Source organism: Alligator mississippiensis, chromosome 1 (genome assembly GCF_030867095.1).
Source record: "Alligator mississippiensis isolate rAllMis1 chromosome 1, rAllMis1, whole genome shotgun sequence".
Classification (NCBI taxonomy): Eukaryota; Metazoa; Chordata; order Crocodylia; family Alligatoridae; genus Alligator; species Alligator mississippiensis.
The window spans coordinates 450,371,598-450,386,524 of NC_081824.1; the positions used below are offsets into that span (position 1 = coordinate 450,371,598).

Below are 14,927 nucleotides of genomic sequence, written 5' to 3' on the forward strand. Positions count from 1 at the left end.
GCTGCTTTAAAAGGACAATACTGGGTGTGTGGCTCCCACGCCTACCATAAAATCCCTGCCAAAGGAAAAGGTATCTGCTATCCGGCAATGCTAAAACCCTCTATGTCCTTCGCCACGCACCTTCCATGGGGCAGGTGGCGAAACAAGAGGGATTTGCAAGAAAGCCGTGATATAGTAGACAAATATCAAAAAACTCCGCTTACCAAAGGAGTATTAGTCGGGTGTTCTTTAGCAGATATACTCCCAGGAATAGACACTGCTTGTCTTGGAAGATTTACACCATGCCTGCAAGCTGTGATAAAAATCATGGCTCATAAATTCAGTAAAGATCACAAGGAACTCTTGAAGGCCATTGCTGCCTTGGCTGACACCAAGAAGAACTCTGACAAATGATAATTGAAAACCGTATAGCCCTTGATTTTCTCCTTGCTGCTCAAGGGGGAGCTTGTGCGGATATCGGACCAGAATGTTGAGTTTGGGTTAGCAGTTCTTTTACAATAGTACAAACCCACCTCAATGATACAGCTGTCCATATCCAAAAAGCTAAAGATATAGCTAAAATCCCCAAAGATACATCTCTTAGTTGGCTCACTAATTGGTTGCCTTCCCTTACGGGATGGCTTAGACCTTTTATATTAAGCTTAATCGGAATTGTTATAACTATAATCTGCCTGTTGTGCTGTTTTCAGTGTCTGTGCTGTCTAGGACAACAGTTTATGCAAAGACAAGTAAAAATATATGGTCAGTTTATACAAATATCCAGCATCAATCATCAAAACCTAACCCCACAAAAAGTTAAATACCTAAAAGTGTGTTCCAAAATTTCCTCTGGAAAATTAAAACAAAGGGAGGAATTGTAGTGCGCAGGTTTGTTATTACCCTGAAATAGAATAGTTTTCTGATAGCATACTGTTAGGCTTACAATAATTTGGATTATTAAGTATTAGCTTTACAGCTGAATACAAGGCATGACCTGTGGCCTAGCAATACAGCTGACCACAAGGCAGAATGATAGCTAGGCCTTTGCTTGTGTCAAGTAATCATTTTAACTGTATTAAGCATTTTCTGAGTTAAAAAGTGGATCTGTGTCTGTGTGCTGAAAAATCAGCTACAGCAAGAAGTAAAATAAGACAGGGAAACCATTGTTCTGGGTGCACTGGTTGTGTCCTTGAGAAGTATCTACTACTGTATAAGGTTTTGCTAACATATTATAATGTTACTGTTACTTAACTTATAGCTTTTAATAAGTTCTAGTTCAGCTTAATAGAAATATGCTGTTACAAAGATTTGTAAAGCACCACCCAAGTATTGCTTTGTTGTTAACCATGTAGTCTTGCCTTGTTGTAAGAAGTATAGAAGATCACCTCACCCTTGAGGGGGGGGCCATTTTGCCTTTTGTTGGCTTTATGGTCTTTGCTCAAGCAAATAAACAGCTGTCTTTCTTTATCCGCGTTGTCTGTCTATCAAATTACAGCTAGACAACCAACCTTAGGGAGGTTTCTCCCACCACATGCTGCTTTTGGAACCCAGAGAGGAGGAAGGCGGCGCTCCCCCAGAAGGGGAGCGGGCACCAGGCCCGGAGGCACTACAATACCGGGCCGATGCGTGGAGGGGCTGGAGCAAGCTCTGAGGCTCGCTCCCGGCACCAAAAACGTGTTTAATGCGTCAGTCCTCACATCGAGAACGTATCAGCGATTAAACTGATAAGAACAGATTTTTTTTTATTGACATAGTACCAAAATATTGAAATCTCAACTCAAACAACAAAAACTTTGATTATCCCACTCCAAACGCAAACGTTTACATAAATTCCCATCATACCACATTACTTTCAAAACAACCAAAGGACAATTACATTTCTTTTCTCCAAACAGAAACCCAACTTGGAACAGACATCCAAAAAACCCCTTTTAACCCTTCAAATTAACCCTTCCCCATTCCCCCTTTTTTTACTCTACACCAAAATCCTAATGGCTATCCCTCCCTTCACTCAAAAAGCCTCCTCCACGCCATCCCCTCCCACTCCCCTTTCCCTCTACTACGATAAGATCCCAACTCTGCGTACAATAAATAAATACACTCCTGTGATGAAAAATAAAGCCCTTTTTGCACCCACAAACGCCTCGCTTTCCAAATTGTCACCTGTGCACAAAGTAATAACACCCTAACCTCCCACTCCCTCTTCCTACAACCCACTAACCCATACAGCGCCCCTTCAAAACTCACACAATCCCCCCACCCCATTGCCTCACAAAGCCTCTCCCCACCCTCCGCCGGACCCGTTGAGCAAAAGCAGATTCCCATAGCACGTGAACAGTCGTCTCCTCCCGTGTACACCCCTCCCACGGACACTCCGCCGACCTTATCAGACCCCACTATCGCTGTTCTGCCCTCACAGGGATCACCCTATGAACCACCTGCCATGTGAAATCCTCATGCTACCCCTTCCACCTTTTCCCAACTATCCCTTTCTGTACGCTCCCCACCTGCACCCCCGATAATTCCCCTATATCTGACATTGCATCCCACCCGCTTTGCATCCCTCAAACCCTCATACCCTACCCCTTCCAAACCCTTTGCCCTCAAAAAATTCCACCCTCTCGTGTACCACTTTGCTGGCTTTTCAGCCCACACCCCGTTCCACCGCCCCCCATACAAACCCAGCCTTCTCAAAAACCTCCCCGCCCAGTATCTGCAAAACTCCCCTACTTTCCTCCCTTCCAACCCCGCCGCCCTCACCACCCCCTTCCAAAAATGTGCATAAACAAAAACTTCCAATTCCGGTACCCCCCACCCTCCCAGCTCCTCCCTCTTATACACCTCCCCCCTTGCCACCCTCTCTGTCCCCCCCCCCCCCCCGGAAAAATAAACAAACTTCCCTCTGTACCTGCCTCACCTGCAGCCAGGTGGGCGGGTACACCATCACCACAAATAAAACCATCAGTAACAAAAACTGCTTTATGACACTAACCTTCCCCCTAAACAACAACCTTCTTGTACCCCATATCCCTACCACCTTTTTCACCCTCCCACGCCCGTTCCCCTTTCCCCCCCACATCCATATAGACTCCCAACACCTTCACCCCCTCCCTCTCCACCTGCCACCCTTGCTCCTCCAAACCCCTCCATTCCCCTATTGCCAACAAAATGCTCTTCCCCTTATTTACCTGTAACCCCACCGCCTCCCCATAGTCCCTAATTCCCTCTACCACCCTCCCCAAAGACCCCTCGTCCCTGACCACAAAAGCAATGTCATCCATATATACCATCACCTTAACTCCCTCTTCCCCACCCCCCCCCCCGGCACCAGAACCCCCCTCACCCTCCCATCCCTCTGCACCCGCTGCACCAAAGGCTCTATCCCGCATATAAATAAACCCGGAGAAAGGGGGCACCCCTGCCGCACCCCTCTCTCCACTCGAAACTCCCCCCCCAGAACCCCCCTCACCAAAATCCTGCTTCGTGCCCCTTCATACAATGCCCTCACCCACCCCACAAATTTCCCCGGGAACCCCATCAGCTCCAAAACCCCAAACAAAAACCAGTGCTCCAAACTGTCATACACCTTTTCAAAATCAACACTACCCACCACCACCTTCCATCCCCTCTTCCCCACATACTGCAGCATCTCTCTCATCACCCATTGAGTATCTACAATCCTTCTACCCTTCACCGCACATGTCTGGTCCCCCCCCCACCCCCACCTTTCCCAACACCCTCCCCATCCGCATCGCCAACACCTTTGAGAATAACTTAGTCTACATTTAACAAAGTGACAGGCTTCCAATTTTGGAGCGCCTCCCTCATTTCCTTCTTGTGTAGCAACGCCACCACCCCCACCGCAAACCCCTCCCCCACTACCCCCATCTCCATTAGCTCGTGAAACACCTCCACCACATCCCTCCCACCACTTCCCAAAACCTTTCGTAAAATTCCACTGGTAGCCCATCCAAACCCGGTGTCTTTCCCCTTTTCATTCCCCCCCTCCCCCCCAACGCCTCCCTCACCTCCCCTCCCGTCATGTCCCTCTCCAGATCCCCTCCCTCCTCTTCCCCTACCCTCTCCTCCAATTCCCCCAACCACCTTCCCCTTGTCCCCCCATCCACCTCCTGTCTCTTATACAACCCCACATAAAAACCCGTCACCTCCCTCAACACCTCTTCCTGATTTTCCACCCGCACCCCCTCTCCCATGATCACCAGCCCCACTTCCTTTTTCCCCTTCCTTACCCTCTCAGAAAAATACTTCCCCCATTCCTCCCCCTCCCCCACCCACGGTACCCGTGGCAAAAACATTTTTTCCCTGCTCCCTCCCCCGAAACCACTCTTCCACCGCCTGCTTTGCCTCCCCCAACTCCCGCTTCACATCCCGCCCCCCTGCCGCCTCCCAAATCAACTTCTGCACCCTCCCCTGCAGCCTCCTCAATTCCCTTCTTTTCTCCCACACCTTCTGCTTCCCCACCTGCATAAACCACTTCTTAATTCTTTCCTTTGTAACCCTCCACCACTCCCACCTTGACTTAAACAAAACCTTTGTTGTCTGCCACTCACCATACTCCCTCCCAAACCTCCCATACACCCCCTCGTCCCCCAACACCCTTGTATTCAATTTCCACACTCCCTTCCCTCTCCCCCCCTCCCCTACCCACAAGTCCACCTTCACCACCTTGTGATCAGTAAAACCCACTTCTAAAACCTCCTTACCCTCCACCCTCACTCCTTCCGAGATCAAAACAAAATCGATTGTAGATACCCTCCCTCCCCCCGGATCGATCCTTGTTCCTACCTGCTCCCCCTTCCAAACGTCCACCAACCCCTCCTCCCGAATCCAATTCCCCAACCATCTCCCTGTACTATCCAATACCCCTCCACACACCCCCTTCCCTATCACTTTTCTATAACTACAATTGAAATCCCCAACAAAAATCCTTTCCCCCCCCACCCCACATATCCCCATCTTCTTAAAGAAATCCCTTCTCTCAGCCTTCACCACAGGTGCATACAAGTTGAAAATCCCCCCGCCCTTTCCACCCTCATGTGCTGCAAACGACCTTCAATTAAAGTGTCCACCCCAATCACCCTCACCCATGCCTCATTCACCAAAATCCCCACCCCTGCTGCCTTATTTCCCCCACCCAACACAACCGACCCTTCTCCCACCTTTTCCCCAAGAAACCATAATTCCCCTCCCAACCAATCCCACATTCTTGCAAGCATATAATGTCCACTTTCAATGTTTTTAGGAACTCCCCCACCCTTCCCCACCTCTTTCTTGAAAATAAACTCTGCACATTTACAGAGGCAATTCGGAAACTCCCTTCCATTTCAATTCCTTTACAAAAAACCAACAAAACCACCCTACCCCTTCACCCTTCCTCCCCACTCCCGCTCTCCGAGGACTCCCCGGATGATTCAACGCCCTCCCTCCATATCCCAGTTGTCTCAACGAGACTTTCCACAGCTCCCGGACTCAAAACACCACTCCCCTCCTTCCCTTTCCTTTCCCCCTCTCTCCCTTTCATTTCCCTTGTCTTCTTGCTCCCTCCCTCCTCCACCCCCAGTTTCTTCTTCCACCCCTTCCCTTCCATCTCTTTTTTCTTTTTCTTCAAACCCCCCTGTTCCATCGTTTCCATCTCCTCCGCCCAGTCCTTCCCCTTCGTTTGTCCCGTCCCCAATTGCTCCACCATACCCCGCAGTTGTTTTAATACCATATCCCTTCTTCCCCCTTTCCCTCCCTTCTCTCCCCCCCCATCTCTCTTTCCTCCTCCAGCAAACCCCTTACCCCTTCCTCTATTCCCCCCTTGTCACACTCCTCCACAGGTGTTTCCTCCACCACCATTCCCTCGCCCCCCTCCTGCTGCCCCTCCTCCTCCACGTTCCCCTCCTCTCTTCTGTTCTCCTCCTGGTTCCCCCCTGCCGCACTTTATTCACATTAGAAAACGGGCACTGCTGCTGTATGTGCCCCTCCCGCCCACAGCCCCTGCATACCAGCTTCTCTTTACAAAACTGGGCCCTGTGCCCCATTGCCCTGCAGCGAAAGCATATGGTCAATTGGCAAAAGGCTGCCAGGTGGCCCCCCTGCCCACACCTGCTACATAACTTCAGCTGGTCATGATACGTTAAATACCCTTTATAGGGCCCAATATGCACCATAGACTTCAAATGCCTCACTGCCCCTGGACTCCCCCCCCCCCCCCCCATGTAAGACCACCTTTGCCCTCCACGACCCCATCCAAATTACCCACCGGTCTCGCACTTTTTCAACATAAACCACTCTTTGGACCCTCCCTTCCAGCCAGAACCCCACCTCATCCTTCTCCAACATATCATTATACATTTTAATAAACAACACTCTCGCACATGCCTTCTGCCCCACCTCAAAGTGCAACCCCTCCAACTCCCTGTTGCACCGCCTCTCCATGAGCTTTCCAGAAAGCAGCGTAGTTCTTATCATCCGCAAAGGTCACATTCCATTGTCTATAGTTATCAAAAGCTACCACGCAGCTCACATCCCTGGGGTTCACTTTCAATGTTGAAAATAGAACCGCGGCCATAAAGTCCACCCGATTCAACGTTTTCAGTCCTTTGTGGCCCTCCTGGCCCAAAACCACCTTCAGCCTCCATTTTGTCCCCCTTCCTGCTCCTCCATCTTCTTTCTCCGCTCCCAACGCTGCCGCAGCTCCTGCTGCTTCCTTCCCCTCCTCAGAACGCTCCTGCCGTCCTCCCTCCACCACCGCTGGTCTTCCCTCTTCAGGGATCTTCCTCCCCCCTGCTCCCGCCTGGGCCTTCCCTCTCTGCTGTACCACCCTCCACCCTCCCTCCTTCGCTGAACGCTCACCTCGACCTCCAAACGCTCCTCCGATCTTCTGGTCACCGCTTCCGCTCTCCCACGGATCTCGATCTTCCCGTCCTTCTCTCCTTTCAGCTCCTTCCGCTGCCATTGTCGCCTCTGTCAAAATCGCCAACGCCACTGCCTTCATCTCCGCCACCGCTGCCTCCGTCCTCCCCAGCGCCCGGCCTCTCGAGGCCCGACCAGGCAGCGGCCGGACCTAGGCCTGTCCGCCAACCTGATCTGAGCCTTCAAGAGGCCGAGAAACAATAACCCGCCCAGCCCCAGAGGGGGAGTGGGCCCCCCAGGCCAGCGGCCCAGCAAGCAGGGCCGGGGGTGGCCCCGGCAGGGCAGTGGCAGTCAGTCCTGGGGCCTGGCAACTGAGCGACTGGCTGGTTCTGCTGTGGGAAAGCCACCGTGTGGGTGGGCAGGGGCTGGCAGGTGTGTGCCGCTCCTGACTCAACTCATAGATTTCATAGACATTAGGGCTGGAAGGGACCTCAGAAGATCATAGAGTCCATCCAGCCCCCTGCCCAAAGGGCAGGAAGTCAGCTGGGGTCATAGGAGCCCAACAAGATAAGCATCCAGTTTGCTCTTGAAGGTGTTCAAGGTAGGCGCTTGAACCACCTCCGCTGGCAGGCTGTTCCAGACAGACCTTGCCTTGGGGGCTTGGACAGGAAAGAAATTCTTCCTTATGTCCAGCCTGAAACGGTCTTGTAGTAGTTGATGACCATTTGACCTAGTCGTCATCCATCCCTTGGGGCGCTCTGGTGAACAAACGTTCCCCAGATACTGTTGATCAGGGGTGACCACCTTAGAGGTGGCCATCAGATTGACTCTGAGCGAGCCTGGGCTTTATCCAGGCTAAATAGCCCCAGGGCTCTCAGCCTGTCATCGTAGGGTCTGCTTCCCTGACCTCTGATAGCGCGGGCGTGGCTCTTCTCTGGACAGACTCTCTCCAGCTTCTCCACATCCTTTTTGAATTGCGGAGCCCAAAACTGGACGCAGTACTCCAGCTGAGGCCGAGTACAAGGGGAGAATGATGTCCCAGGATTTGCTTGAGAAGCATCTATGGATGCATGCCAGCGTTTTGGTCGCTTGACTAGCTGCAGCGTCGCACTGCAGGCTCGATGCGGACTCGACTCTTCGCTTCAGGTTGCCCGGGGCTCGGTCTACTGCAGCTTCTTTGGATGCGACTTGACTTCGAGTGACTTGCACCCGCCCGCCTCGACTCGGGCTTTCTTCAGTTCACCCTTGGCGGGCCTCCGTCTACTGCCTTCGTCACGCTCCACTCGACTCGGGCTTCCTTCCATTTGCCCCGGTCTCCGTCTACTGCTTTCATTTGCCTTGATTTGGACTTGCCCACACCCCCCCCCCCCCCTGCCCGCCACTCTGGCTTTACGACCAGATGAAGGCAGCGTCTGGTCATAAGTGGCCTTGCAGGCTGAGCCGGAGGGCGAGAGCCACAGAAAGGGGCTGCAAGGCCTGCCAGTAGCTAGCAGGGAAAGCCCCGGCCTCCCCCACCTACCCTCCGGGCACCGCTTCCGGGGCTGCGGCGGGCCCCTGCGGCCCCGGGCAGGGCCCTGGCCCCCCCAGCGGGAGTGGGGGGGCAGTGCTGCTGAGCAGGAGGGCATGCGCGTGGGGGCTCGCTCGCCCGCTCGCATGCTCACTCCCCTGCCAGTGTGTTGCCCGACCAGCGGCAGCCCTTTGCATAGGGTCTGCCCCCTGGGGTCGCGGTCCCGCCCCTGGTGCTGCTGCTGCTGCTTTTGGAACCCAGAGAGGAGGAGGAGGAGGAGGAAGGCGCTCGCCCGGAAGGGGAGCAGTCCTCACATCGAGGATATAGCAGCGATTAAACTGATAAGAACAGATTTTATTTTATTTTTCTTTTTTTAAGTAACAAAGTATCAAAACCATAAATCTTTCAACACAATCAAGAAAAACCACCAGCTTTCTCACATCAAATCTCAAAAGAGAACCATTCACCCCATAACATAAGAATCTTTCTCGAACAGCAAAGAAACACTTCTCCCCCCCTTACCTAAACCACTCAAACATTTCGACTCCGTCTCATTTATCAACACATAACACACATCATAACATAGTTTCTCTCAACCCTTCCCCTCCCTTCCTCCTATTCAAACAATTTCCTCCAATCAATACCTTCCCACTCCCCTTTACTCCTGTAGTACCCCAACTCTGCATGCACCAAATAAACACACTCCCGTGAAGTAAAACAAAGCCCCTTCTGAACCAATAAACACCTTGTCTTCCACATCGCCACCCGTGTACACAGTAATAACTCCCGAATTTCCCATTCCCTCACTTTACGCCTCACCAATCCACACACTGCCCCCTCATAACTCACACAATCCCCCCACCCTATCGCTTTACAAAACCCCACCACCCTCTGCCAAACCCTCTGTGCAAATGAACATTCCCACAATTCGTGAAACACCATTTCCTCCCCCGTGCATAGTTCCCTTGGACACTCCCCCGACCTTAGCAACCCCCCATTTCCGCTGCTCCGCCCTCACTGTTATCACCCTTCTCACCACCCGCCACACAAAATCCTCCTGCTCCCCCTTCTACCTCTTTCCCACTATCCCCTTCAAGACCCTCCCCACCTGTCCCCACAACAATTCCCCTATATCCGCCATCCCATCCCTCCCTCTAATTTCCCTCAACACCCGCTTTGCTTCCTTCAATCCCTCACAACCCAACCCCTCCAGCCCCTTTGCCCTCAAGAAACCCCACCCCCGCATATACCACCTGGCCGGTCTCTCGGCCCACAACCCCGTCCACCTCCCCCCATATAACCCCAACCTTCTCAAGTATCTCCTGTCCAATACCTACACATTGCCCCCACTCTCCTGCCCTCCAACCCCGCAGCTCTCACCACCCCTTTCCAAAAGTACACGTAAAAAAAAACCCTCTAATTCTGGCACTCCCCGCCCTCCCAAGTCTTCCCTCTTACATACCTCCGTCCTCGCCACCCTCACCGTCTTCCCAACCCCAAAAAAATAGACACAGTTCCCTTTGCACCCGCCTCACCTGCAACCAGGTGGGCGGGTACACCATCAGCATGAACAAAGTCGTTAGCAACAAAAAGTGCTTAATAGTCCCCACCTTCCTTCTAAATGACAGCTTCCTAGTCCCCCATATCCCTACCACTTTCCTCACCCTCCCTCGAACCTCCTCCCATGCCTGTTCCCCCTTTCCCCTCACATCCATATACACTCCCAGTACCTTCAATCCCTCCCTCTCCACCTCCTCCAACCCCCTCCACTCCCCCACCACCAACAAACTACTCTTCCCCTTATTCACCCATGGCCCCGCCGCCACCTCATACTCCCTAATTCCCTCCACCACCCTCCTCAAAGACCCCTCATCCCAAACCATAAACGTCACATTATCCATGTATAACGTGACCCTCAACTCCCCGGCACCAAAATTCCCCTCACCCTCCCATCCCTTCTCACCCTTTGCGCCAACGGCTCTATGCCACACACAAACAGCCCCGGAGAGAGGGGGCACCCCTGGCGCACCCCTCTCTGCACCCTAAATTCCCCTTCCAAAAATCCCTTCACCAAAATTCTGGTCCTCGCCCCTCTATGCAGTGCTCTCACCCACGCCACGAACTTCCCCGGGAACCCCATCCGCCACAACACCTCAAACAAAAACCCGTGCTCCAAACTACCATAAGCTTTCTCTAAATCTACACTCCCCACCCTCCACCCCCTCTATGCTCTATGCACCAAGCAGCCACAGCCTGGGGCAACAGACGGAAGGCTCTTGGTCAAGGGTACCATAAGCTGGTGAGGTGGAAAAAGAGGAAAAAAAGATAGTTGTTTCTTGGAAATCATTAGTAGCAGTACCTTCTTATTTCATCTTTTGAGGAGAAGAGATTATCGTAAGCCTTACTTTTGCCAGACTTGGCTATTTCCAAATCCTATGCCACACTACAGACATGTGGCTGAAGCACGAGATGTCTAATAGACTGTCTCTATCAGACCACCAAGCAAGTATTACAGGTGTGACCATCAGTTGATGTACTCATTTCTTCCTTTCCTTTACTGGCCAATGAAGCCAGAGTAAATGGAGCAAAGGACCTACAAGACAACATGATCAAACAGATCATCCCAATGCAGATCATCAGTCCTTTGGCATGGAAAAGTTAGTAGCAGGAACTGATCTAACCAGATGCTCCTATTATAGCCAACCTAAGTCTACACATGCATCAGGCTCCTTGTAACAGTTCCCCCTGCCCCTTTAAAAAAGGAGGCTAAAACCCAAAACACCCCACTAGCAGCTATGCCAGCACATACCATAAGCCAAGGTCAAAAGGAAACATGACAGCGACAGGCAGCAGCAGCGTTCCATGATGGTATAGAAGAGACAGTTCTGGAAGGGAGGATTTTGCATCTTGCACAGGAAGGGGAAAACCCCACTTAACTGACACCTTTGCAATCCAAACAAGAACTGCTTTGGTTCAGTTGCAAAAAGTTCCAGAGAAACCAAGCAGTGTGAATAAGAAGGGGTCACAGCCTTTGTGATGGTACTGGAACAAGCCACCTCAAAACACAGGGCAGACTGAACGGAAAGTTGGAGAACTTCCCAGATTCTAAGTCAGCTGCTGCCAGTGCGTGCTACCTCCCTCCCAAGTTCCCCCACTGGTTTAAGCGAGGGTCTCTATTGCACTCTTGTGGGTTGTTGGACACGTGCTGGAGCAAGCACGTGTTCTCTTGCTTCTGGTATGTGACAATAGGGCATCAGGCTGAAGATGCGTCACCTGCTGCTTTTCTCAACTGGGCAGTGATAGTTATGGGAACTGTGACTGTACCTTGAGTCTTTGTCCAAGCCTGCAAAAGAAGCCCTGATAGCAGAAGGGCTGTTGTCAGGCTGTGAAGAGATGAGGCAAGTCCCAAGGTTTGGGGAAAACAGGTGGCTGGCCCACTGCTGGGGAGAAGAGCAGTGCCATGGGACTCTGGTCCGCTGTTAAAGGCACCTGGGCTGGCTGTCCATCTTCCACTGCCTTAGTCGAGCAACAGCTGACAGGTCTTTGGTATATCTGCTCAAAGAGGCTTCAAACTTCCAGCAGGTTTCAGACTTCGCACATCTCTTTATCCAGGTCACCAGCTTGGAAAGCCTCTTTTGGGTCTCACACTTCAGAACTTCTGCTTGGTGTCGGGCCTGAAGCTCTGGAGAGAGAGACACAAGGGTGTAAGTGGCATCAAGACAGTAGTTAAATGCTTACAAATGCAAAAGATGAAGGACCTATATGCCTATAAAGCTGAACGAGCCACAAGTTTTATTGCCCACAATTACTGCGATTCCCTTCACTGGTGATGGATAGAAGCTGTCAAGTCTGTTCTGTACCCAAAACCCAAAGCATCCCAACCAGGAGAACCATGAGCAAGCTTTGCATACCAGAACAAGACAGATGCAAAGTTGCCATGTTGATCTGAAGTCCCCCCAAACACAGGGTTTCTGACGTGGGCTCATCTAAGCACCACTATAGCTGTGCATGCATACTACCGTAAATACCACTATATTCTCTTCCGTCAATGAGCGTACACACATACAGTCATGCCCCTGCCCCCACCAAAGCAAAAAGAGAAACTAAGCATACTGCGTTTATAAGGAAGGCAATACGCGAGTGGACTGGGGTGGGGGCTGTTCCAGGACAGTCCTAACCTGCAATACCAAACAGCACCAAGCTGTGGCAAGTGTGATGCTGGTCTCAAGCTCCTGAACTAATCTGGGGAGCCCTTAGTGCAGTGATTCACCACCAGGATGTTATAGCATGACAGAGTGCCTTGAGATCCTCTCACAGCTGCCACAGGGGACCTCACAAGGTTGCACCATTAAGCACGTAAACATGCGTCTCAGGAGATAAAGCTACGGATTGCAAATAGGACAGCATCAAAAACATCCTGACCTCTTACCATCTTCCCTACTTCTTTTCAAGTAGGGAAAAACAATGAAGCGGGCTCTCTTGCCAAGAGCATAAAATCAAAAGGAGAAGAAAGAGAGAGGCGAGACATTTACTGAGCTGACATTTACTGAGGGATGCCTCGTGTCTGACATGGCCAAGAGGCACTGCTGCCCCCGAGATGCTAGAGCTGCTACAATTATGAGGGCCCCAAGGTCTCAATATGATCCACACAAGCTCAGGAGGAGTGGAAGCCTGTTGGATCACCATCAAATCCTTCAACTCCACTGTATTCAAATATTGGCCTCTTCCTACACAGGGAGCCAGCAGGTTCACTTGGAGGTAGGGCTGATTCTATTGGCCGGGCTACAGAAGAGTTGCTCCATCCACGTGTCTGCCCCATTCTCCGAGATTGGGGACCAGGGATGAGAACGTGTTGGTTGAAGTTTTAGGCTGCATACAAACCCTATAAAATAAGCATGCAGGGCCAGCCACCTTCATAGGGTGTGGAGACAGTGAAAAGAAAAGGAATTCAAGGCAGGTATTTCAGGGCAGCTTATGTCGTACACTTGTGATTTGAAGAGAGCAGCTGGGTACTTGGTATCACTGGACTCCATGGGCAGTTATCTTGTCTGGTGCATTGCTCTATCAACACAGTGAATATTTTTCAACAGTCATAAAGGAAATAGAAGCCTTACTACTATGCTACGGGTCTTGAGATATGTTATTCAGTTTGTCATCCTAGAAAAAAAAACAAAACAAAACAAAACAGGAAAAGACATCCAGACCCTGACTGCTCACTGCTTCTTCCAGTGGTGTGGAGCACATGATGCCCGTCAGGCAGAGATATACCTGCCCGAGCCCACAGCCTGGGTACAGACTGATCTGCTCCCAGCATTCACACTCATCCACCGCCCACCCCAACCCCCTGCAGGGCCCCGAAATGCATCTCCCTGCCCTTCCTATGCCGCCCCTGCCACCTCAAGAGCCCCTTGGCTTCCCTCTCCCACCCATCAGTCTCCTCACACCCCTCCAAGTCCTACCCAGCCTCCTCCCTACCCTCTCAATCCACAGTATCCTGCACAGATGCAACCCTTCATGTCCAGCCTGCCCGACTCCTCACTACCCAGCTCACTGGGCCCTTTCAGGCACCTCCACGTAGTCAAACTTCACTGCTACTCCTTGCATACCCTGCTCCCCCCTCGCCCACAATCCCTTTTCCATCTTCTCAGAATCCAGCTTCCCCCCCAAAACCCAGCTGCCCCCACACCTCCCCGCACCGGCTAGGCTCCAAACCCTACTTGCCATGCATTCTCCACAAGGCCCACTGCCCCCTAAGGCCCCTTGCTTACAACTGCCCCACTGCTCAGATGCTTAATGCCTCGCAGGTTTCTTCTCCTCAAAACCCTCCAAAACCATTTCCCCCACCACCCTTCACAGACGCCGACCATGAGGCATGTGGATACAAGGCACCAACTGCTTCACCTTGCCCCCCCACCCCCCTCTTGCACCATGCCATCTGGCCTCCACCCTCCACAGACCAAGACTAAGACACTGTCAGGGGAGAACTTGCTTCAGCTGCTGGCAGCATCCCGACCCCAGGAGACAGCCCTGCCCATCCACCTCTGCAGGGCTTTCTGCCACCCTGGTTGTGTCACTGCTTCAGGCTCCATCATGTGCTCCAGGAGTAACCCAGGAAAGGGTCACTGCAGGAGCTCCCTTCACCTCACCTTGGCATCTCCCTCCACCTCCCCACTGCTGCACCACTACCCACTTCAGCCTGCTTCTAGCCCTGCCCCTCTCCCTAGACCCAACTGTTCCCATTCACCACCAGGTGCTGGCTCCTAGAGAGCTGCACACCCTTACTGAACATGCTGGGGGGAGCGAGAAACATTACCAGGAGTGGATGACAGACAAGGCAATTCCTAGAAGAGAAGCTACCACAAGTAGGTCAAGGTCAAGGGCCATTAACACCTGTGGAGAGGAGGGATTAGGAAGCATCAAGCAGCTACTCAGCCATTAAATTAATTAACCCCCACAGCTCCACCCGAGGTGGAAAAGCAGCTCTCCAGGCTGTTTAGGTTGTAGCTATGCTGCTCTAAGGACAGGCAGACAAGGTTCTTTGTATCAGATTTACCCATCCTTTATTAGACAAGCTAACAGTTGG

At 51.9% G+C, this 14,927-nt stretch overlaps 1 non-coding gene across 1 annotated transcript; it reads right to left on the reverse strand.

The window, feature by feature from the left end:
- Nucleotides 1-1,560: 1,560 nt before the first annotated feature.
- Nucleotides 1,561-1,744, reverse strand: LOC132247896 (U2 spliceosomal RNA). Its single transcript, XR_009459298.1, has one exon. It is a non-coding gene; the product is annotated as a U2 spliceosomal RNA (small nuclear RNA).
- Nucleotides 1,745-14,927: the final 13,183 nt, after the last annotated feature.